General features: G+C 37.1%; 1 long non-coding RNA gene across 2 annotated transcripts in view; it reads right to left on the bottom strand.

Annotated features, from left to right (window-relative positions):
• LOC106048177 (uncharacterized) overlaps positions 1 to 25698 on the bottom strand; it is a 161132-nt gene that overhangs the window by 50328 nt on the left and 85106 nt on the right. For both annotated transcript variants that reach the window (XR_010831102.1, XR_010831103.1), the window contains exon 3: positions 3250 to 3307. This is a non-coding gene — a long non-coding RNA (uncharacterized lncRNA). The remainder of the gene's footprint in view (positions 1 to 3249; positions 3308 to 25698) is intronic.

Genomic DNA, 25698 nt, shown 5'->3' with positions numbered 1-25698 from the left:
AGAGGGAGCAGGGCAGAGATTGCCCTGCAGCTGGCGGAGAGGACCATGCAAGAGTGCTCCATTCTGTTTAGTGTACAACGTGACCAAGAAAAAGGAGTTGGAAGTCCAAGCCACCATTAACAACCAATTTAAAAAAAAAAAAAAAAAGATTCTCTTTGATGGATATATGTAAAGGATGGCATTAGTGATGTGCAGTCTGACAACATTCAAGCCACATGACTCAATTCTTTCATCGTAAATCCTTGACTATTTCACCAGCCTTCTGCCCCTCAATTTTTCCTATATTCACACTAATAAGAGAGCCAAATTTGTGCTATTTTAAGCGCATATGGGATTTCCTCACAGCAGTAGAATTCAGTATTTACAAAACGAAACACTACATTGTTAAAAAATGACCTTTGTGTTTTACAACATGGGGAAGCGCTTGAGTATTTAAAATGAATAAAATTATACAAGATACCAAGGACTGAGGTTACTGAAGGTTATCCATTATTTTACAGAAAAGTTGTGAGGAGGAAGTGAACTTTTGACTGCGATTTTACAGTCACTGGTTAACATGCTGGACAAGCAATTGCAATTTAAAAAAAAAAAATCAAGGAGATAAAGGATTATTTGAAAATGTCACCACTTTCCTAAGCTTATGGGAGAGCTAAATACACACAGAAAACAATTGGGAAATATCACATTTGCCTTGCACGAGAGGCAAACATGGAAATAAGACATTTGCAATAGATAAGCTATTAAAGGCATTTAAATGAAAGTGAAACACTCAGAAACAGCAGAGTATGATGTTTCCGTCCTCTGACTCCCATCAGATCCTTTTTTCCTGCCACACCTCCATGTTCTACAGACTTCTTCCATCTCTCCACCTGACCCAAAAATATCAAGCATTTCAAAGGGCCTGAAACTAAACCTTTTACCCTCCCTGACCTTGAATTTGTTGGCCCAATGTTTATGGAAGATGTTACTTCTTGAGAGACCAACATCTAATGATATATTACATCCTTCTAACCAAACTAAAATGCAGTCACTTATCAGTAAGCTCTTCCTCAGACTCAGTCATCACCTATTTACCACTAGGAGACAGGCTGCTCCTTAAGATTTATCCACATTGCAGTCATCATCTTACAAACATGCCTAAAACACCTATTCACAAGCTAGCTGAGGCTCTGCTAGCAGAGTGGCTGTGCTAGTACAAAACTCAGCACAGGGTCAGACTTAGCTATCTGCAGTGGCAAAAGCCCCCAAGCTACTCTTTTTTCCAAGACAAGCTAAACACATCTGCATGAGAGAGTGTCACAGTAGGGACTACAAATGCAGATCTACAACAAGAATTCATACCTGCAAAGAATTCTCCTCAGAGAAAACAGGCAATTAATTCCCTAGATCAAAATGGATCTCTGAGGATCTGTGCAAAGGTCAATAAGTTTCCTTTAGTTTTATGCTATCCACAGCCTGATAACATCAAGAGGTTCTCAACAGCATCCACAATTTCAGAAGGGGTTTGCATGTCACAGAAATGAAGAGTCTGTAAAACCTTTCCCAAAATACGATCATTAGCAAACCAGCAAGATTACTGCAGACTTCACAAGGGTAACGTTGTAGAAACCAACTGCGCTACTTCCCCGGTGTGGACACTCACATTAGTAATACTCTGAAAATGAGACAGATTGGAGGTAGCAGAAGCATTAACCCTTGCCAGTGGACACCCATTCTCCCTTCCGTTGGGCATTTCTGATAAATTCTGCTGAGGGGAGCAAGAACTAGAGAGATTTTACTGCCTTAACCAGAAGAAAGAAAAAAAAAAGAAAACCAATGGATTGAAATAGTTTATTTGGAAAGCATAGCCACACCTAACCCACATCTCAGCAAAAAAAAAAAAAAAAGGTTGGTTTCCCCTCCTACCCCCCATACTAAATGCAATGACTGTCCAGTGTAAGAAATACCAACACTCTGTGTAGTGATTCTCTGTGTTGCTAGAGCCAGAAACTTGATACAGTCACCACCATTTAAAAACACTTCGAGTATTTTGTACATTCAAAATGCATATAATAAAACTGGAAAAGATCGTCTCAATGTAGTACAGTACACAAATAACTGCAAAGAAACAATTGTGTGTTTTTCTGCCTCCTGGGTAGTTAACACTGCTTTTAATTTCATCTCTGTCATTTCACATTATCATCTGCAAAAGCTCATGGCCAAGAGTTTGCCCTGGTAATAGCTGACTGTTCTCTTTGATATCATCACTCCTTGCTCTTTATGGACAGGCCAATATTCATTGTGATTAGCAAGGGACAACCCTGTCTATCCAGATTAGTCACGAATACTTAGCAGTTCACTCCATGCATCATCACTAATTGCTGTAAAAGAAAAAGTCTGGAGTTTTATGTGTGTTTAAAAAAAAAAAAAAAAAACAAAACAAGAAAGACCATGATTTTCTCTCCCCAGGGAAGACAACAATGCAACTATGCTTTGCATGTATTCACCACATTTGGTGAGAATTTGTTTCAATCACTAATTCCAACAAATACTACCTTATTGGTCAGCTTTTTTACCTTTTGCCTGAAATTTAGTGTTCCACGAACCTGTACTAAAACATTACATTCTAAAAACAGATTCAAAATTGTCAGGTATTGTCAGGTAACTCAGTTATTCCACTCCTTAAGCTACACAGTCACACCTCTCTAAAAGATGATAAACCTAAGGAAAGTTTAGTGGCAAGCCCTTCTACCATGTGAATAATTGTGTTTAATAGCATACATGCTTAGTCCTAGAAAAATATAAAGGTACTATTTCTACTCCCAGTTTCATGTTCCAGAAAAAAGGGAGGTGTGAGGGGCAGGGTGGTAGCGAGAGCGAGGGAAGATGAACACAAATTATATACATGATTTTAGTTTCCCCCATATTTGCATGACCTTTTTTCAGAAATTTGGTCTTTCCTTAAATGTTATGTTCATAAAATTATCAGTTATTTTTCTTGTCTTCAGAGACACTTTCAAAATAAGCATATATTTTTAACTTTTTATTTTGCTTTGGATTTAGCCAAATTGTTATTGAAATGAATCTATGGTAATTCTCATGGATTTGTTTCAGATGGTGAATGATGCACTTTACAGAAAATGTGGCCATACAAGTATAGCTAAGTAAAGTAATACTGAGCTGATATGAACCATACCTTTTAAAATTCTTTCATAAATGTAACATTTTACATTATCATTCATTAAAATTAAAACGTGATCAGTTACATACCATTTTACCATAGGACAGCTCTTTTTTTTGTCAGAGAATTCTTTTTCCAGACTTTTTCCTGCAACGAAAGAAAATTTATGTAAGACTGGATTTATAAAATTTTATCTGCCAGAAAAGTACTACTGTTGACTGATACAGCCTCCTCCACCAAGAACTACTACTTTCTCCTATGAAGTAGCACTGGAAATCACATTGTTCCATTCATAATTCCTTCATTTCAACAATGTATGGCAGGTAAACAAACAAAAATGCTACTGTGGAACTGTTAGAGATTTTACAGACACTAGGTTTGATGCAGCCAAGAAGGCTGCATCAAGTGGATACTTTCAAGTGGAAAGTTTTGTACTAGTTTCACCCACAGGCCTTTTCTTTTACACTTCATTTGCCGTACCTGATGAATACCTCAGCTCTATTAGTTCATGCCAGAAACTCCCGTTCAGGCTGAAACTCTCATCTGGCATTCATTTTTGGCTAAAAATCAACTCTGAACTTAGAGCTAATATAGCTAATAAATCCTACAGTCATCAGTGGCTATCTCTATATCAGTAAACGGTACAGTCCAGAAAGAGCAAATATCAAGAGCAAGTTAGCATGTACTGAAGAACAAAAAGAGTTTATTTTATTTTGAGTCTAACTCTAATCTGGTCCCATGAATTGAGTGCCTGTTAGCCATTAGGGCATGCTAGATGCTCTCCTGAGTGCATCCTCCAGTTTAGGGTTATCCAAAAGGACAGTTCTGACACCATGCAACGTAACACAAACCAAAGCACAGGCAGTGGAGACAACTAAGGGATGCCTTCACAAACATGTTCCTTATCCACATTAAAGCACTTAAATAGACATGCTCATGATGACCTAAAAAGAAGCATTATATTTCTTTGAAAATAACACAGATTTATGCACAAAGTATGGGAATTTTTTTGCATTGGATATGAACATCAACTACTATGATGGTAAGAAGCTAGTAAGCACCTTCCATCAAGACTTAGTTTAGCTTGGCTTTTTGTTGAACATCTGGCAGATACAACTGAGGAGAAACACTTCTGAAAATGTCCTCAGTCGATCAATACACGTGAACATCTAGAGAGAACATCTAAGAAGGATTTGTGTGTCCTATTTAGAGTTTTGACCTGGAGCTGTCACCATTTAACGTTCACTATAACCCCACTTTGATTAATATTGTTAGACTCCACAAGGAAGAAGATATAAGCCACATAAGTGGAATATTTAAGATCTCTCTGCAGCTCTTCTGCAAACCCGGTAATGAAATCAATCTGCTAATTAACTAGTATTATTCATTTCCCTACAGCCCATTAGTGTGCTGTCACTCTAGCACCTATATATCATATTAGGTTTGTCAGATTGTTTGTTACTTTGTTCCACATTTTTTTCAGAAGACCCGTTGTGGACATTAATACCATACTTCAAATCCTCCATGGCAGCATGCATAGGTATGTTATTGATATACTCATTGCCTATAGCAATAATTTATAAAGAAGCTGGCAAAACTTATTGGAAATTCAAGGTACTGAGATTCTTGCAAGTCCTTCTATATTATGATCACATTCTTCTGTACATTCATTCAGAAATCTTTATAGTGGATCTGATGCTAAAATACCAGCTATTCTATACAACTATTCTACATTACGTACTTCTAAGAATATATATGAAGTTTAAATCTGTGCATAGCCACTATTAATGTTAACAGGACATAGGAGTCCAAATATACAAACCAGTTTGAGAAATCATGGCATTAGACTTATTAAGTGAAGAATGCTATTTTTCTAATGATCATCAATGCAAATAACCCCTTAAAAACACGTTTTCTAAAAGATCTTTTAGCTTTCTAATCTCTAGCATTCCTAAATGGCCTAACATGAATTTAATATATGAGATTTAAAATAGATTTTGACTTTCAGCCTAAAACATCTTCTAGTCATCTAGGAATTTTAAAGATACGCATCTTCAGCTTCAATTTTTTCTAGTGACCATACCGTAGTTCTATTTTAAGGCACTTTAATTGTGAACATTCTGATCATCAGCATGATAATGCTGTAAATTCAGGACTAAGGATATCCAAAAACAAAATTCAGTAAATAAAGGCCCTGAATGTCACTTCTGCATTAACCCATTGTTAACAAATCTGTACCTCTTCCATGCAAGAGAGGTGAAATAATGTGAGACATGTACGCTCCTACTTTTTTTTTTTTTAAAATCACCCCCCCACCAGGGTCTAGAAAAATAATAGGTGCAATCCTTATCTGATTATTGAACAACCAGTCTATGTCAGTGCTTAGATCCATTAAAGAACAAATACATTCAAAAGCTCAGCCAAAGGTGTCACCTTGTCACCTTAAGAGTTCACATGATTTTTACTCTTATTATTCCTCCATTTATGGATGGAGGAAACTCAGTAAGAATAAGTGGATATCCAGGACTAATATTATTTCAGTTCATCTCTGCTCTATCTGCAAAAATTAAGCTATACCTTAATTGCTGCTTATGTAGACAATCAAATGCCCAGCGCACCTGTGCTGAGACTGTTTGTGTCTCTAAAGCACATTTACTCATGTGCTATCACTTCAAATACAAGTCAGCTTTTAAAAAGTTCATTTCCTCTGTGGTCAGTTCACTAGCTGAGGTGCAGCTTTGGTGGTGTTGGAACTACCAGGGCAGCAGTGGAGCCACAAAGACCTCTTGGCTGGGAACAGGTAAGGGAATGCTCAGCATGACAAACTCTTTCCCTTCTTTCCTCTCCATACCTTTTCCTTTCTGCATCCAAGCAGAGAAGGTCATCTCCTTTCTGTTGCCCGCACATACATTTATTATGTTCAAGACTTCTGAACAGGGAATACAACTCTGTCTCACAAGCTGACTCCCATGCTGGGAGGCACTGCTTTTTCTGACAGCTCTGGAATCTAAAGGCGACGGGGTTTTTTTTTCCTCATGTAATAAGACTGGCAAACTGCCACCTGGCATCCAGAGGTCTGGTCTGGGATTTAGGTTCCAAATCTTGCACAGTGGGAGAGTTCCAGTAAGTCAGGTAGGTTAGAAAGAGTCAAACAAACCCCTGTAAGTCAATAAATTGCCTGGTCAGAGGCTGAAGTAGGAAAGAATGCATCTTATGCAGCTCCTATCATTGCTCCTGTCTGTTCTGTAATTCCTGATTATGGGGCTTCTAGCCAAGTTCCCCAGGTAGACCTGAAGATGGGGGTCTGGCCTTCGCACTTACCAAAAAATTCCTAATAAATCAAGAACCATTAAAACATCTCTGATACAATCCTGCCGGGTATTTGGAGCATACATCCCACTTGGATACAAAGGTATAAATGAAGTTGCAGCCTTCCTCCATTACCTATATCACAATGTTTCTGTTTCAGTACATGCAAAAAATGTCAGTTCATATTTCTACAGTTTACTAAAGTGTCCTAGAAGTGAAAATAAATTTGTAGATCTATTTTATTTCCACAGATATCAAGAGACTTTAGATTGCGTTAAAATAAATAAATAAAAACCAATCTCAATTGTCTCCAGTTTCTGTTAGAGTCATTTCACAACATATCTTTAGTGCCAAGGAAATGTTATCTACTCTGTTACACAATCCCAAAGGAGACATGATCCTCTAGCTTTTCACAAGGAAAACTAGACAAGGTCACATATGGAAGGAATGAGGGGTGGAAGGAGTGAAATATATGCCTATGACAGACTAGATAACTAGTAGAAGAAACTACCAACTCTTAGCTATGCTGTGATTTTGCAGTGTTGGCATACGTTACTTATCTTGCTGTAAAAGATAAAATATAAATCTGCTTAATAATGAAGACAGTCTAAAGTTCACTGGAAGTAAGGCACCGTATAGTAATTTGCACTACTCGCAATGGTGTAAAATATCTTCCTCCAGGTTAGGCTTACATAATGCACAGCAAATTCACATTCACTTAGAAGTGAATGGGTGACTTGAACCAAGGCTGATTTCAGCGAATTCATTTCTGAGACAAATAACCCAATTGAGTATAATGAGTCTGTGAAGCTGCCTGGAGTAAAACATATGAGTAAGTGATTGCATGATTGAGGCCTGAGACATTAAGAAACATACTGCTGCTACCCGGTAATAGTGCCATTAATGCAGCCATTTATTGGTTTATTTTTACTTAGAACAGGAGAAAATGCATTGCCCTTCTGAGACCACAAGAAATCAATACATTTTCAGCTTTTAATAACATGATCTAAAACACTTGCTATAGTCTGCAGTGAAATCTGTTGTGGGTATATGATGCCATTCATTCTTCTCCACAATTTTATTTGCATTTTAACAGACACAAGCAAAGACTTTACTAAAGCAATAATTAAACTTATGCTACACTGCCTAAAATGAAAATTATGTGCATTTTAAAAAGCCTAAAAAGTTATTTTAGCATCTTTATTTTCATAACAGAGACAAATAGTCACCAAAATGTATATGTAGTACAACCACTAACTCACAACAGCACCAAACATAGTATTAACAAGGTGTCACTGACTATACTTACAGTGTAAAAAATGTAAAAACATCACATATGTAAACCCATGCTGAACCAAATGCCATTTATATTTATTGGAGCTTTTGACACCCTACTTTGAGGAGATCCGCTGTTATATATTAACATTTTATATGAATATTAATAGGCTGCAAATACGAAATTGCATGACTTAGGAGCTTGATTATGATATTAAGCCATAAGTCCCCCGACCAAAGCATAACAAGTACTATCTCAGGAGACACTTTATCCTGGACCTTCAAAATGAAAGAGGCACCACTGACTCACTCAGGGGAATTGCTTCAGAAGCATCGTGCCTCCATCAGCAGGAAGGGCAGCACTCCCTAAGGTCAGAAAAACAGGGTTCAGTAACTTCAGTGCACATCACCATTCCTGGCCAGCAATACTAAAAGCTTTAAAAAAAGTACTTTACATTTAATTTTTTTTTCAAGAGCCTTGTTATTCATCATTATTCTCACAATAGCTGGGCTAGAACTCACAGAAACATCATGGATGAATCCTTAGGAATTAATATGTAAAACCGTCTTTTGGGGGTATTACATTTTAAAAGATGCAAACTTAAATATATCAGTAGTAACCAGGTTCACCTAGCTTAGAAAAAAAGAATTCATTTGTAATGAATTTAATTCAAAATAAAAAGCTTAAAGAGCAATCAATTTCTGTGACTATGATTTCATTGATTGAGGGTGATATTACAACCTTCTCCTCCATGTACTTGGTACCCACTGTTGCAGTGTTTAATCTCATTCACAACTTTTATTTTTGATTTACAGCAAAAGAAAACAACTATTTGCTTATGTCCAGGACATTCATCCGTTCAGTCACACCAAGTCAAGTTTACAGATGTTTTCAAGTTTACAGATGTTTTACCTGTTGTACCTAATATTTTTATCACCATTGTTAGGACTCTGTCATGGTATTTCAAGAGCATGTTGGGGTTGTGTCTGAGAGTTCCTACACTTTTAGCATACCATTTCCCTTATTTTTTTGTTATAATTAATCCCTGGTACTTCCCAGAATGTAACTGGACAAGTTCCTTTTGGCCTCTCTACCCAGTTATGAAGGCTTCAGTGCTGCAAGTTTCATCAAACAGAAGGAAATCTGTGGGACTCCACACAGGCACAGATAATGTGCTATAGGAACGTATTAAAAAATGGAATTGGAAAGAGTTGTTTCATCTCAAACAGAATAAGGTTGCTGCTAACACTGTCCAAACATATGTGCACACACCACCTCCACCCCCAATTAAGAACTACCTCACCATCAGTTTGTAATTGAATATCACTCGTAATCAATCAGCTTAGGCAGAAACTTGCTCAGCATGTTGGCTTCTGTGAATCCTAAAACCTTGGTGCCAATGAGTTAGAGATTGCAGCTGAACCACAGATACTGAAACATTTACAAATATAAACTTTAACAGGGGTGATGGACTTGAGAAATCCAATGAAATACAGCCATCTGATGCTTCTCATTACTGCTTAGATAGGGGTTTGTAAATATAGTTTTTTCCACCTGCCTTTGCAACTTCACAGTAACAGTGGTTCTCCAGTGTTGTACTGAATTAGGAGGCATTTTGTTTGTATTGTTAGAGCCTTAATTGAAACAGTCAGAGAGAAATGTCTTATTATAGAAGAGAGAGAAAGGACTTCTTTTTTTAAATAAGGCTCTAAGGAGACTCAATTTTAATGATGCTTAACACGATGTTTTAAACCACACAGTACATCTACACGCTATTTCTTGTTAAATGTTGGTTATTTAACAGCAGGCTGGCACCAGATTGCCTGCTGTGGATAGTTAGGGCTGGCTTGTACAAGTTCTGACAGTCTCAACACTGATGAAAGACAGCGTCAATTTTGATTCTTACAGTATTTCACTTCTTGACACGTCCTTTGTCAGACTACTGTTTATAACAGATGTTCTTAGCATGGCAGTAAGTGTAAACAAAAATACAATCAACTACTAAGCTATACATCCTGACATCACTTGGAACACTAGCTAAGAGACCAAGATTATGAAAACTAGGTACATCTGTTCCTCATAGGTGCTTAACACTCAGCGAGTTTGATACCGTTATGAAAATACGGAGGAGACTCTAATCATAAAAAAAAACAAATGTTAAGAGTCAGTAGTTGAACAGAGCCAACAGAACACAGAAACCCAGAAACGTAGCCATATATTATTTGCTTATTTTTATATGGTTAACATTAATGAACATTGATTATGCAAAACTTTGAAAAAAGAATTAACAAAACATTTTCATTTAAGTTGCTTAGCCACAATCCAGTTATATTTCAAACCAGTTGACTACATTTCTTCTTCAATAAATTCTCTCCCCCATTAGGAGAATTTGCATATGTTTATTTGCAGGGTTTTTCATGGTTGTTTTTTTTGTCGGTGGTGGTGGTGGTTTGTTTTGCCTCCTTCAAAAGGACACCACAAAACTTCCATAAAAATAGCAGTTATTTTTTTAAACTTCGTGTTGATTACTGTGTAAATAGAAAAGGTGGTGGATGCCCCCATTCCTGGTGGTGTCCAAGGCCAGGTTGGACAAGGCCCTGGGGAACCAGATCTAGTTAGTGGGTGGCATCCCTGCCCATGGAAGGGGGGTTGGAACTGGGTCATCTTTAGTGTCCCTTCCAACCCAAACCATTCTATGAAAGCAACAGATATCACAATCCACCTACTCCAACTTTTCCATGTCTCTTTGAACATGAACACAGTGATTGGCTGCACTGAAATACATAGGAAATGATGATTTTGATGTCAAGGAGGTTCTGCAACTTGGGGAAATCACAGCTCAATTTAGACACTACTTCTTATGTAGTAGTACTTCTTATGTACTTCTTCAGCTCTCACTGAAAATGCTCATTGAAATTTAGTGCTAGTGAGCAGTCTAAAGCAATATAAAATAAACGAGCATGAAGATGCATAACATGCATTGGACAGATAGAAAGTATGGCTATTTCAAAATTATTGTTGATATTTTTGAGTAAATCTATATAAAATAAGAAGTCACTCCTTGCAAGACTCATCTACCATCATAATGCTCTCTCCAGAGATGACAAGCATTTTGCAAAGTGATCCTTTTGTGCCCTTCTATGACATGATACGGATATAAACAGCACACACTGAGGCTCATGTGATGAAGAGGTAGAAATTTTATCTGTAGAAGACAAAACCAGGAAGTAAATGAAATGCAATCCAATACAAAGTGACAGAGCATTGAACTTGATTCTTTCCTCTTCTTTGCTAGCAAACTTTAGGGCAAGCTCTTAAAAAGTTAACACTAATTCTGTCAAAATAGAGTTTCTTCTCTAGCACGTGGCAACCTGATATGCATGGCAAACTTCTAACATTCAGACAAGGAAAAGGTGGGAGTTCAAAGACTAATAGCACAAGTCATGGACTGAAAATCTGAACTACAGATACTCAGAAACAGTGACAAAATGCAAATAGGGTGTTTTTAACCCATCTTTTAAAGGAAAAAATACTTAGAGTTTTGCTTTATTTCTGTTTTTTCCCCACAGCCAAAGGCAGCAGCCATACCCTAAAGAAAAGGGAAAAGGGAAATCTGAAATGTTGATAAGGTGACTCAATCAACCAGGGGACATATTAGCAGTGATAAACAAGGTTGTCTAACCAGAGCATTAACCTTCAGGAGAAAGAAGTAATAAAATAATCTAAACCCTCCAAACACATCAGTTGGTATGCAAATCTAATAACCAGTTGCTTCATTATTGATGCTGACATTCCTTTTGTTGCTTCAAGAGGGGAATTTGCATTTTGTGGTAGAAGAGCTATCTATGGGCAGTATATAAGAAGTGAAGCATCAAAAAAAAAATCCGTGCAATTGTCAAAGGCTTATATAATGAACTAAACACAGCATAAAGTAATGAAAGTAAACAACTCAGCTTTCATAATCAATGTCATAAGACATACTGATTTTTTTCTATTCATTCAAAACCAGGACAAAAAGTGATACATTAGAACAAAGAAATTCTTTCCAGATGACTAGCAAAAAACCATACACACCATACCACAAGAAAAATCACAGCCAGACTTCTCACTCGAAATATTTCAAGTCTGGAATGCCTGTAATTCTATGTAAGAAAGAAAGCGATCTCAATCTAGAAGCCCACTAGACTATATACACAGTACTAACCAAAAGCAATGTTTCCAGGGCTCAGTACTTTTCTTCAGTATGGGTTAAGGCTTGGGCCTTTGCTAAGGCCCCTGTGTGCTACAAGAGTGATGCTAAGGCAATCTGAACCAACATGGAAAAATAACAGGAAATGTCTGTTAGTTTGTTTCCTCCACATAAGTCAAGAAATAGCTGGGACAGGGATGAGATACAGCAATATATATGCATTTGTCGTCTGATGAGGGATGCTTATCTACCAGGCACTTAAACAGCAAGAACACTTGAAACATTCTCTGCTTGCATATGAACAATCTTACCCACTCAGAGCATAGTAGGTTCCCAAGCAATATCAACTTCAAACGTAAGCAGTAAGATTTGCACGCAACAAAATTCATTTGCAAAACAGGTTGGAGCATACCAATCCTGTTACCCAAGTATTTAGGAGGGAACAACCAAAAGCCACGTGCTTGTAGATGTGCACCCAAATAGAACATGGGTTCTGGAAGGTGTCCCTGCCCTTGGCAGTGGGGTTCGAATTAGAAGATCTTTCAGGTCCTTTCCAACCCAAAGCACAATTCTTGGCTGAAAAGCACACTCAACATCTGACTCAAACTGCATTAAGTACTTGACAATATGAACAAAATAGAGTTACAAAATTAGGATGAGGATAAAACCCTTATGCTTCCACCTCTGGGCATTCTGAAGTTTGGTTCATTTTCTAGGCAGCAACTCCATGAGCAAGATCTATCCTTTTCAAGAATTAACTTCCTCACACATGCATACGTGCAGATCAGAGATAAAAACATCCATGGTCCGTTACTCCATTCTTTCCAAATGCCTGTCTTTTCTCTGCTTCACATGTTCTAATGCTTAGTATAGTTATGTTTTTAATTAACCCAGCAATGGATTCTCTGTAGCTTTTCTGAGACCACCATTCCACATTTTAAGAAATATCATTGTCTTGGATTTTTTTTTTTTTTTTTTTTTGCTATTCATCATCTTTATTTCTATCGTTAATTTTTCTATAGTTAATTTAACCTTTTTATTTTCATTATGCTGCTCTGAATCACATTTTAAATTTCTTGTCTATTCAAGCATTTGAGATGGTTATCATATCCCTTTAGTTACTATTTCCCTGACTACTACATCTCATTTTTTTGGCTGTTGTCCCTCACTGCCTCCAAAACCAAATAAATAATCTTCTGTTGAATTTTGCCTACATGAAAAGGGCACAATCAAACCATTTAATCTTTTCCCACTAATTGGTCCCTTCAATCTCCAATCTCTTTGGTAGCTTTTCTTTCTGAATTCCTTCCAGCATATTCACATTTTTGTTGTGCCAGCTCCAACGGTGCTAGCATACGTAAGCTAACACATGAGTGTTTACACTTGGAAAAACATACGTGCAAATGATGAGTACAAAATAGAATGAATTTAGAACAGATTCTGGACAGTCACACTAGCACACGTCCTCTGGAGAGCACCCAAGTGTCCTGGAATTAAACTTTACCCTAGGAAACAGCTGGAAATGAGCATGTGGTAATATACGCCTCCCTGAATCAACAGTGGCAGCAGAACAATGCCTGTTTACATTGTATGAAGATCCAATCTGAACGTTTCCAACATTTTATAATTTTCATATATCTATATACTTGATTAGTTTAACAAAGACAGTATCAGATATAACAAATACAGAGACTAAAGTATCCATATTTGTAAACTAGACAATAAATATATTGCAGGTTGATACAAAAGCATCTTACATTGATGTGACACAAGCTGAAGGACTTAATTCTGAAGGATTAAAACCACCTATACTACTAATTAGGGAAAGAGGAAATAGCTTTCTTCTAGGTTCAATCCACTGAACCTGGTACAAAACAGATTTAGAAGAAAATCTACCTTAAAATATAGCTGACTGATAAGCATAAGTCCTTCCAGAGAGGACATTTAGTAGCATCTCTGTAATCACAAGGCTTTACTTAAAATTTTTCAGTTTGGACATACCAATGAAATCTACCGTGGTGTTTGCCAGGTGAAATCCAGAGCCTAAAACAATCTCTGCTAACAGACACTCTTCACTTCTGCATGTCTGACCTTCTCATCCTGAAAAATTAATTCTGCTAGTCATAAAAAACCTTTTAACCATACATATGCTCCACCTTAACCTTGTGGTGCCTCCAGGTAATTCTCCATGCTGATTTGTTCTAGTCTGACATCTGTGTGCTGGGATTTAGGCTAACCTTTTATACTTCCATAACAGATGCTTCATACACTCCAGTCAGGGATTTTGTTAATTGCTTCTCCAATGGTGAGGACATCTCAGCTGCAAGGGATTAGGAAAGATTCAGGAAATCAACAACAGGTAAATTAGAAGTGGATCAGATACTTCCCCACTGGAAAAAAAAAATGTAAATGTTAAAAGCTAAATTTGATCCTCATGTTCATGCATGCTTTCAAAATAGGATTTGTCAATTTCAGATGCAAAGCAGCTCCAATTTGATATTACTGACTTTGTCTAGTTTATATTCTGAAACATTAAAACTGCAGAAATGACCTGCCAAGTATTGATGTAAGCTTATTGACAAAACAGAATGCTTCACAGTAAGGGCATCATCTCACAAGGCTCCACACAGTGACTCTGTAATTACTGTTTCAGGCTCTGCATATCAGGTCTCTAGCATACTGTGCTCGATTCACCAAAAATAAAAAAGGAAGAATTAGCTGATGTAAGTAGGAATAAATTATCTGAAACAAATAATCTTTGAGAACTCACAAAACCAGAATTATTCTAAAACAATCGGTTACACTTCTTTCACTAAGGTTTAGAAACAATGGGTAAACTCAGCAATTTATTTAAAAACTCACTAAATCCTTATCCAGTAGAGCAGATTGCTACCACTTCCTCCAGAAAGCTACAACAACACAAGAAAATAACCTAAAAAGGAGCAAAAGAGCATAAGAGAATAGTCTTCTCTCTAGTATTCTGCGTGAAACCAGAACACTTAATTGTGCAAAATATACACACTTAAAGCCCGGAGGTCAGATCTGTCCAAAGCTTCAATTTGGGCTGGACAGGCAGGCAGCACTGTTAGTTATTTCACAACAGCGGGAGGGGGGGGCAAATAGCAGAAATGGAAAGCAGGTCAAACTAGATCTGCGTACCTCAAGTCCATAAGTCTCTTCTGTATTTGGTTTTCTCTTCTTTTGATTTTCACTGTCATCTGGTATGTTCATTCTACATTCCCACTTAATTCCCACTGTTGTTGTCAGCCTACCCATGCTTTACAGTTTGCTTATTGATCAGGAACATTTTCATTATGCTACTCCTTGACAATAAAATAAAATCTTAAAAAGAAAATCAAATGTTTTATTATTTTTAATCTGTGAAATGTAAGTAACTTCTCAAAGTCTTTTTGGGAGTTGTCCTGGTTTCAGTTAGGACAGAGTTAATTTTCCTCCTAGTAGCTGGTAGGGTGCTATGTTTTGGATTAGGATGAGAAGAGTGCTGATAACATGCTGATGTTTTAATTGTTGCAGAGCAGTGCTTACACCAAGCCAAGGACTTTTCAGCTTCTCGCTCTGTCCTGCCAGCGAGCAGGCTGGGGGTGCAGCAGGAGCTGGGAGGGGACAGACCCAGGACAGCTGACCCAAACTGGCCAAAGGGGTATTCCATACCATCTGACGTCATGCTAAACAATATATAGGGGTGGCTGGCCGGGGTGGGGGGCCGGCTGCTCGGGGATAGGCTGGGCATCGGTCAGCAGGTGGTGAGCAATTGCATTGTGCATCACTTGTTTCGTACGCATTATTATTAGTAGTACTATTATCATTATTATTATTATTTTCCTGTCTTAATAAACCGTCTTTATCTCAACTCACAGGCTTCACTTTCCCATTTCTCTCCCCCATCCCAGAGAGTGAGGGGGGAGGGTGAGCGAACGGCTGTGTGGTGGTTAGCTGCCGGCCGGGTTAAACCACAGCAGGAGTGGACATTACACTGATCTCTCCTGCTGGCAAACAGCTCCAACAACTGAGTTGCCAACAATCTCCGCTCATCTGGCTTTGGATGTTTGTTGGCCAACCCTGTTGAAGGGCAATCTCAATCTCATACATAAATCTACCTCAGACAAAGGCTAAAACAGACAGGACAAGTTAATGGTGCAAAAGTTTCATTCAAACTACTTGCTTTCACCATCTTGAAAATCAAAATGAACTCTGAAGACTAAGAAGTCAAGCAGTTGGGCTGTGAGGAGTCATTTCTCTGTGTAAACAACAGGCAGAATATGGCTTCTGTGTGCATACATCAATAACCCATCATTCCATGTCTGGACCCACAACACTACACCCAGCGCTGTTTATTGAATCGTGCAAACTTCGTTCAATTGCCCTATTTCAGAAAGTTACGTGGAATTCCTTCAGGTTTTTACCCCTATTAATATTCATCTTCAAGAATGATGTCTTTAAATACCAATACCCGCTTCACCCATAATTTATGAACCTCTTTTTAACACAAAATCCATAGGTATCACTTGCTGCCCCTTGACTCCAAAAATTAAAGCCAGACAAAGCTGTAGTGAACAGCACAGGAATTTAACTGTCATTTTCTGTAATCTCAGAGAAACCTACAGTTTAGATAAAGTTCATATTTGTTTCACATCCAACACAAAAAGCTATTAAAGGTACCCTGTGGCTTCAAATCCATTTTGTTTATTTTATTTACATTTTAACAATGTTTGACAAGGTAAACCTCTTAAGAAATTTTGTATCATTTGTGAGAAATGGTGCTGAATCTTAAGAAAGTATCCTGAGCAACTACAAACAATTCCCTCAAAGGATTTTTTTTTTAATTACAGCTGTCAATCAAAACATGACTTCATTCTTCGGTATTCAAAGACTAGCTTTCAAAGGGAAGAGTGATGTTAAAAAAAATTAAAAGCTTTATTCAAATAAAGATGCACAGAACACTAGATAATCAGAAATATTTCAGAGAAAAAGATGCAGGTCAAGTCTATAAACCAGGCTGATAAATTTTTAGAATCATTTGCTAATATGCACTCAGGTTACCTACAAATTAAGGGACATTGTTCCAGTTGGTATCTTCCAAATCTAAACAGCAAATTTAGTCCACTGCATAATGTAGGAAACAATATTATTTACATGTTAATAATAATTTTGGAAGACAAGCAAGGACATAAAACATGAATGAATGAGCCTCCACAATTCTAAACAGTGTCAAGTATAAGACTGCATATTTGTATTCACCTTTTCTAAATATTAGCATAAAAAATACAGTAATATTTATGCCTGGTTGAATTGAAGAAACTCTCTGCAGACTGAACTTTGCAAAGATTTAAAATGTATTTTCCCAAAAAGCTTCATAAGGTCACATCTGCACAGCAGCACAAAGATCCCTGAACTGACTGAGACCTGAACAAGTCATTCTGCACTTTCCAGCCCAAAAAACACCACTGTTGTTCTTACAACACTGAACAGCAGCCTATAACACCAGTCCTGCCTCCTGGCCCCATGCTAACAAAGACAGAGATCCCAACCTGACATGGCCTGTACCCAGTCCAGAGTTTTCCTATCTGCAAACCTCAGTACTTCCAGTTTGAAAGTCAGCATGAGCAGAAGTGCTGGTGCCCACATGGCAACGTAGATGTTCTCAGGGCAGGAGAGCCTCCAAGTATGGTGGTGATGCTAGCAAACCATGCACTGGGGAACTCCCTGGCTAGTAGAGAGAGGGATGAATCATAAGGAGGCAGATACACCAAGGCAAACTGGTAGACAAGTCTTGTTAATGGAAGCACAAGTGCAGAAACAGTTTACAGACCAAATATTGTTATATACCCACATAGCTTACCCTAAAAGCTGCCAGTATTTGTGCCCATGCAACACAATTACTGTTTTCATAAAAGATATTATAGATCAAGAATACAGTAGTTCAATGCCAAACTGTTCACTTCAGCTGATTCTCTTACCATTTTAATAGTAATTCCTAGCAGAGCACCAGATAGTCAAGTTTTTCTACAATTCCACCATTCTAATATGAAATCATATCAATTTAAGTCCTCTATCACTGGTATCATATGGTCTAGATTCCACTTTCAGCAGAAAGTAACACATAAATCAATATATAAGTTCCAAATATATACATGCTTAAAATAAGTCTATTCAGTGAAGCTGTCAGGTAAACAGTTTAATACAACATTAAAAGGATAAAAATTCAGGCAAAGCAGATGTCTCGGACTGGTACGATGAGTCTTCTAAACTTTTGATGTTCCATTGACAATAATTTGTTTGGCCTGCTCTGTTTTTACAAATACATATATGCGTAAAAACATTATACACACGCATACCACCTGCTTCTCATTTTAAAAAGCGCTCAGGATCTGAAATCCTGGTGCAATGAGACCTGGTAATTGTAGCCAACTGACCAAGACAACAGGTCATTCTGTAATCCTAGTGCCATGAATTAGGTTTTGGGCAATATATGCAACTAGTCTATAACTAGGTTTGCTAAAAAGGTAGGTTTAAATTTTACATGAAGACTTTATAGCAAAGTGTGGCTGAATGATATAGCTACAGATTCTTTGCTCAGCCTTCAACCCTTTTATAAGGTATTGTTTTTGCAGATCATGCAACTGCAGAGTGAGTTTCACCATTATAACGGCCAATTTTCTGTGTTGTTAGATTTAGGCTATGAAACGTAAGTAAAGTTCTGTTACTCTGAAATTTTCTCAGTGTCTCCCCAAAGGCAATCCACAATGACTTCTTGCTGAAAGGATTAAATGTAACATTTTTCAACCTCCCTCAAAACAGTTTTTCTTCTGCTTCAGAGATATAACAGTCCACCTGACTGAGCTGTCAGAAAGGCATACTCTGGAGCTCACAGTGAACCAGGACAGATTACAACCTGGAAGGCTATCTGTACACACACGCATAGAAAACCAACCAAATTGTTCCAATAAAACTTGCATGAGGTCAATTTGTATGATGAACAGTGATACCATATCCTATGATATGATTAGGATCGATCTGTTGGGTTTCTTTAAAATGAAGAGCGATATTTAAGGGAGTCTACCACACGATGCTAGTATGTTTAAAATATCAAGTGTTTCATGGCTGGTATGCTTTAAGCATATTAACAGACAGAGCACATCCAGCCTGCTTTTCTTCTTGACATTACCTAGAGCTGAAAGAAATGTTAAAAAAAAAAAAAAAGAGAGACAGAAATCTCTATGCTGTATTTGGCAGTTACACTAGCAGTAGGCTTCACAGTCCAACACCAGGAACCACAGACAAGCTTTCACCTATATCATGGAAACATCAGCATTTTCCAGAGCTGTGTTACACCAATAGGAGTTTGCACCAATGCACAAGCTATCCCTCCCATGCACACCAAAAGCAGACCTCCAGAGCCATACAGACACGCTCAAATACAGATTAAGTAAACACATGCCAGCCCCACCGCATGCCAGGCAGCTTTGCCTCTTGCTGGTGCTCTGACTGCACAGAACTAGGTGTCACCCAAACACTTCAAAGTTGCTCCTGTGAACAGGGTGGGCAGAGGCAGCATTCATAGAGGTCTCCTTCACTGTCTCAATAGCAGACATAACCATCCAAGTCAGGGTTACTCCCTGTACTTCCCTCCTAGACATTGGCCCTCGGTCAGGAGACCATCAGCTATCCTCCAGAAGCTGAAGGAGACCATCATCTTTCACAAAACAAGCACAAGTGCTGGTGTTATGAAGGTGTCAATGTGCAACCAAGCTATGTCTTCTGCTTCTAGCGGCTACATATTGCTCAGTAATAAAGTCTAGACAGACAGCATACACAAAATGAGTTGTTACTCATTTTGGGAGACTGAGGAACTACTCAGTGGCTATCTTGGATAGAAAGTTATTTTTTCCTCATATAGTAAGAGTATTTATGTTGCCAGCATCGACAAGTATGCAGGTTTCTAGTTTCATTCCTGTTCACTGAAATTCTGGTTTGAACAATATCGACTGTTTGCAGCCAGCAGTAAAATCTAGAAAACAGACGGGAGCTGGATCAGCTCATCAACACACACACCACAAGTGCAGAGGGATGAATGTCGGTGCTCTAGTAACTCTTCACATAACTTTGTTCCTAATTTCAATATGCAGATTCTATGGTGCATGAAAAAGTGCATTTTTAGTGGTACAGATATTTGTTTTCCCCTTTCTGGTCTTCATTTTCTTTTTCCATCCCTTCTACTCCTAACTCAGAAAGTAATTCCTTTTCTTTTCCTGTTATTCTTTGCTGCACATTTTCCACTTGGAATATTTTTCAATTTTTTGTTTAATTTCACACCACAAAAAAAATTAAACACTTTATTCTACAATTGTCAAATAAACCTTATTACAATAGGTACAAAGTGCCATCTCCAGAACTGCTTTGTTTCCACTCTGTTTCACAGTCTAGAATATACTTAAGTTTCTTTCTGCTTTGGTAAATTGATTTTTGTACAGCATGAGGGGATGTGTTCTGCTTCCTACTATAGATTTAAAGAAATACTACACATCACCTTACACAGAGTAAAAATCAATTTTCTACCTGTAGGTGATTAAACTTTCTCAGCCCTGCTGAGAATGCATATCTCATCAGGTTTAAGTTCATAAAATGGTTCATTTCACTAACAGCAAAAATAAAAAGTCATAATATATTTAAACAGATCACGTGTTACTTAGTTGTTCCTTTCCAAAGGTTACCTGTAGTTTTATCTATCATATTTAATGTTAAGCTTTCTCCTCCTCTCTCTTGTAAGCTCAGCTGTTATCAGGAGACTTTGGTCCTGGTAAAACCCCAAAACACACTACATCTGAAAAATGCAAAGCAGTTCATCTCTCCCTTTCTCCTAGTGATAAAGGGCATCCTAGAAGATAAGCTGCATTAAAAGCTCAGATCTAAATCTGAGTACAACAGAAAGCCAACTGTTAAGATTTGGCTGTAGACTGCTGCAAAATTACCTTATTTGCAAAGCTTGCTATGAGGTGAGGCAGATAAATGATAACATCATGAACTAGGAAAAGGCAAAAAGCTTTATTCTTCATATATCTGGGTCTGACTTAAAATTTTGTATTGAATATGCAACTTGGAACATATATTCATAAATATTCACTCCAAGCAGTTCTGCACATGCAGCATTTTAATATGGGGAAAGCAGCAGTAAGCTATTTCCCTGCATGATGGTCTAGAAACAAATTGTTTAACATTTGAGTGGAATAAAATGTTAGTAAAAGAAATGGCTGGCAAAAAAAAAAAAAAGGCTCACTTCTGGCAAAGGATGCATTTCTACTCAAATGAGAAAAACTTTTCCCTGTCAGTCAATCAATCAGTGCATAGTTTATTTTAAGCTGGTGATAATATGGCTGTGGAGATTAGAAAGCTAGTGAGCTACAAAGAAGATCAAATTAATTTTGCTTAAATGAAAAAAAAAAAAACCTTCAACAAGCAAGCACAAAATTTAACCCTGTCAGTTCAGAATGGAAAAACTACACAGAAACATTATCTAATGTGAATTTGGTCTATGTCAATAAGTGGAAATAAATGAGCCAGATGAAAAGCAGGAATTATGTACCACGTGTCTGAGGTGGAGGAGTTGATTATCATGGTTTCTTTTGTTAACTGACTAATTAAAAGAACTGTGAAAATGCAACATGAAGAACAGAAAAAATTACTGCATAGACAGTCTCAGAATTTTCAAATTTTGGTCCTTAAGCTTAGCTGCTAAGATGTACATTGAGCACTTTAACCATAACACCCTCATTTCCAAATCAGGTAGCTGTACCCACAAAGTGTACAGCTGCAACAAAAGGTGCGAGCCCAGTTCCCCTGAAAACAAAACTATTTTGATTCATATTCCTAAATTTGGGTTTTATGTCCAGCACTCATTTGACAAATTTGGTCCTCATTCATTTCCCAGTAAAAAAGCAACACATCATATAGGAACCAGTTAATAACAGCCTCTGCAATCAGTATGGGAGATGCAATGCACCATAAAGATGATTTAGGAGCTTGCAGTATCTCCCCATACACCCTTCAGGTATTTTGTGGGCACCAGCTTTAAGGCACACAAAACTTGATGATGGAGAGAAGTGCAGAAGAGGAAAGAAAAATTTGGGGTCCTTCCTTCCTCCTCTTCCTTGAAGAGTTGGCTGAAAGTTCCTTTCAGTTTTGCATTAAAAAATGTGCTATGTTTTTGATCAGCTGTATCTTCATCAATACTGATTAAAAAAACCCACCCATTTGATTCCCCAAGAGAGGATCATAGCTAAAATGAGACAAAGATTATTTTAAATGGTGGCACAAACCCCAAAAGAAAACATGCCTTTCAAATAAGCACAGCAGCTTTTAATTTCTGAATTGTTCAGTCAAGCATACACATTCTTGTCTGATGAAGAAGAATATAATTACCTAGGGGCATGTCAAAAATAACTGTTGCTTTTCCCTTCCTGTCCTTTCTTGGGAGAGGAGAGATTGGTGAGCCAATCAAGAAATTGAAACTGACATTTCACAAACTGATAGTCATGTTACTATTTATTTATTTTTTTGTTTGCCTATTTAGATTGAGTACAGCTATCAGGCATATACACAAAGAATGTGACACAGCCTCCAGCAGTATCTGAACTAATGCTTAAGGAAATTAATTCCTTGAAAAATAAAACAAGAAATCTCAGGAGGTCATTGTGCTGTCTTGCATCATCTGTAGTAAACTGAATGCCTTCGGTTCTGGTATAAACTATTTCAGCCACCTAACTGTCATTTTTAAGACATCTCATATTCACTAGTTGAGAAAGTTCAAGTTCATCTTGATTTTTCAAGTTCATCCTGATTTGAAATAGACTGGTTAAGGGAAATGCAACAGGCTTGTTTATTTCTTTTCTTACTTAACTTTCACCCGTTATCAGCAAAACTATTTTATACTCCTTCCTCACTACAGAACAGGATGTTCACACAACTTCTTTTAAATAAAAGATTTCCAAAAGGATTAGCATTTCTCTTATTGATCCAGCATAGCACACTGCAACAAAATAGATTTTGGATGTCCTAAATATTCATCTCCAAGCTCTATTTTTATGTTCTGTTGTTTTTCTTGTACATTAATGTTGTTTTACAGATAAGGACCCAAATTCAGTGGTCAGCTCCGGAACTCCTGGCCACTCTATGCTTCAGATTTAAATAAGTTACTTTATATTACACTATTATAACAGCTGAAAGCCTGGTTATAACTTAAGCTAGTTGAATTTCCAGAATGGTTCATTTAAAGAACAAATTTATAAGCAAAACAGCCGTGTCCTACAAAACCATGAAATATGAAGAAGTGTTTGCACAACTAAATTTTAATCCTTGACACTAAGCCTCAGCATACATGTATTAATACTTCCATTATAAAGACTATCTATCAAGATGCTAAGGATCTGAAGTAAATATTACTGTTTTTCTGTTACAAATTACATCTTCCACAGGGATACTGAGAGATTTTCCAAGAATTATAAAGAACCTTTTCAGTATCCAAGATACATGATTATTAGCAGTAACACTGTAGCATGTTCTAGAAAGGATGGTTTCCTGAGTTTTGCTCTAATGTATTCTACTACACAGAGAGATGAGAGGTGGGGGTGGAGGAAACAATGAACACTTAGAAAGTTCTCCCTCCGATATTGATAAAATTTCAAGTAGAAAATCAATTTCTTTTAAAAAGTTATCATGAATGAAACACTATTTATGAACCATAAGAGAAATCCAGAAGTTCTGAAAGTGTTGACCATAGCCTGTCCTGTTGGTTGACGTCCACAGAGAATTGTTTGATCAGTTTGAGCTCATACATCAGTTCTTTTCCACACTCGTATTTTATTTTACTTCAAAATGAGGACCACCCTGATAACTAGTCCGTTGATAAGCTTCCAGCTCCTTTGAGTTTTCAAAACCTTTCTAAAAATAAGCTATGCAAAAGGCAATACTTCTGTTTCCTGAAATAATTTTAAAGTCCCTTTGAAATTTAATAGAAAATGAGCGCACATTTCTAATAAGTATAGAGCACTTCCTTATGCGTGAGTCAACAAATCTTACTAACAGTGGCCTTTAAGATAATAATTCTCAGAAGACAATCTCTGGACTTCCTTAATTATTGAAAAGAAAAAAAAAAAACAAAACAGAACTTTCCTTATGACTGACAAAAGATTCTTGTCTCTGAGTCTGAAAATAAAGTTAAAATTAATTTTCTTAAATATAAATTGTGCCTTGATAGCAACCAATATTTTCTTTACCTTTTAATAGTTCCTAAAAATAGTAAATGGATGTGACATTAGCAGATTTGCTATATTAAACAGAAGTCATATTGCTAATTCCCCAAATAAGTGAAAATTTATTAAAGGTTCCTACCATGACAAACAAAACTACTACACCTGTTGACACAGTCAAGATCATCTTGAGTTCTGAAGGAACAGGTAAGATTTCCTTTATTTAGAAGCAACACTACAGCAACAGTAACAGTCTAACAAAGCCTTTTCCAGGCAAAGTGTTCTGAAGGTCTGAAGAGTTTTGGGTGCTTAAAGAAAGCAACTTCTAATATCAAAACCTCAGGCAGTTTCAGAACCCCTACTCTTATGATCCAGAATATTCTTAAATAGGATGTGTAATGTCGGAATACTCTAGCTTGCTTCAAACAATTACTTTGACGTAGTCATTGGTGAGACATGGGTTTTCTGGAAAGAACAGAAGACTGCTTCTCCCCACTCCCCAGCCCTTAAAAAACAAAACGCACTTCCTCCATTAGTAACCTCTGAAATAATGCCCGAATGGCGCAAAACTGTGCATACACACACTTCTTTTTAGTAGCATTTAGATTAGCTGAGTTGCTCTTAGCACTCTGGTCATGGCAATGTAGAATTTATTCTGAGAAAACCTTATTGTAATGAATGCTGAATCCATTGTTCATGGCATGAGATCCATTCTTCTGTCAAATGGAAGAGCTTTACATTCTTCTTAATTCCCAACTCTGTTCTCAAAATAAAAGGCTAAAAAGAAAAGAGATGTCTTACTGCAACTCCTTTCTTCAAAAATAAAAAATAAAAAATTGTGTCATTCTTTGACCAACTACTCTCAGCATTTCATAGGATATTTACAATATCGCTAACCATAGCTGAATGGCTTATGTATCACAAAAATCTCTGTAGCCTACAGTCATGCACTTGACATATGTACAGGCACTCACATACATCTTTCTCAAAACAAAGTGATATTAAAAAAATAGAAATAGATGGAAGTTACATGTAACGACAGTTCATTTTAGGTATCTCACTAATTTTGGTCAGACTAAAGCAAGTTAGTAATGACCTCTAATGTTTGAGCATAATATAACTAACTACTTAATAAAATTGTTAATAAAAAACATTAGTTAAAATGCAAGAACACTTTCATTAAAAGCTTATGGACTCTGCCAACAAGTAGGAAATTTTATCCTGATTTTGTGAAATACATGGCCAGTAGCACACAACAGCAGAGAATCAGCCTCTCATTTCTCTAGTTGCAGAAATATTACTGTCATGTTCCAGTTCATTGTAACAATATTTAAACCTTACAAAAAATATATCTACTGCTTTGGTTTCTACTGGTAGAAATGGAAAAGTAGTTTGATTTAGTGTTTTGTTAAAAACAAGTCACAAAGAATTTTGTCACTTTTCACACATTCCTTCTGACACAAACTCAAAATCCTCATGTAACTCAACAGTTAATATTTGC

This window comes from Anser cygnoides, chromosome 4, assembly GCF_040182565.1.
Source record: "Anser cygnoides isolate HZ-2024a breed goose chromosome 4, Taihu_goose_T2T_genome, whole genome shotgun sequence".
Classification (NCBI taxonomy): domain Eukaryota; kingdom Metazoa; phylum Chordata; class Aves; order Anseriformes; family Anatidae; genus Anser; species Anser cygnoides.
Note: the sequence above shows the minus strand (reverse complement) of the source record. Positions and strands in the feature narration are given on the sequence as shown.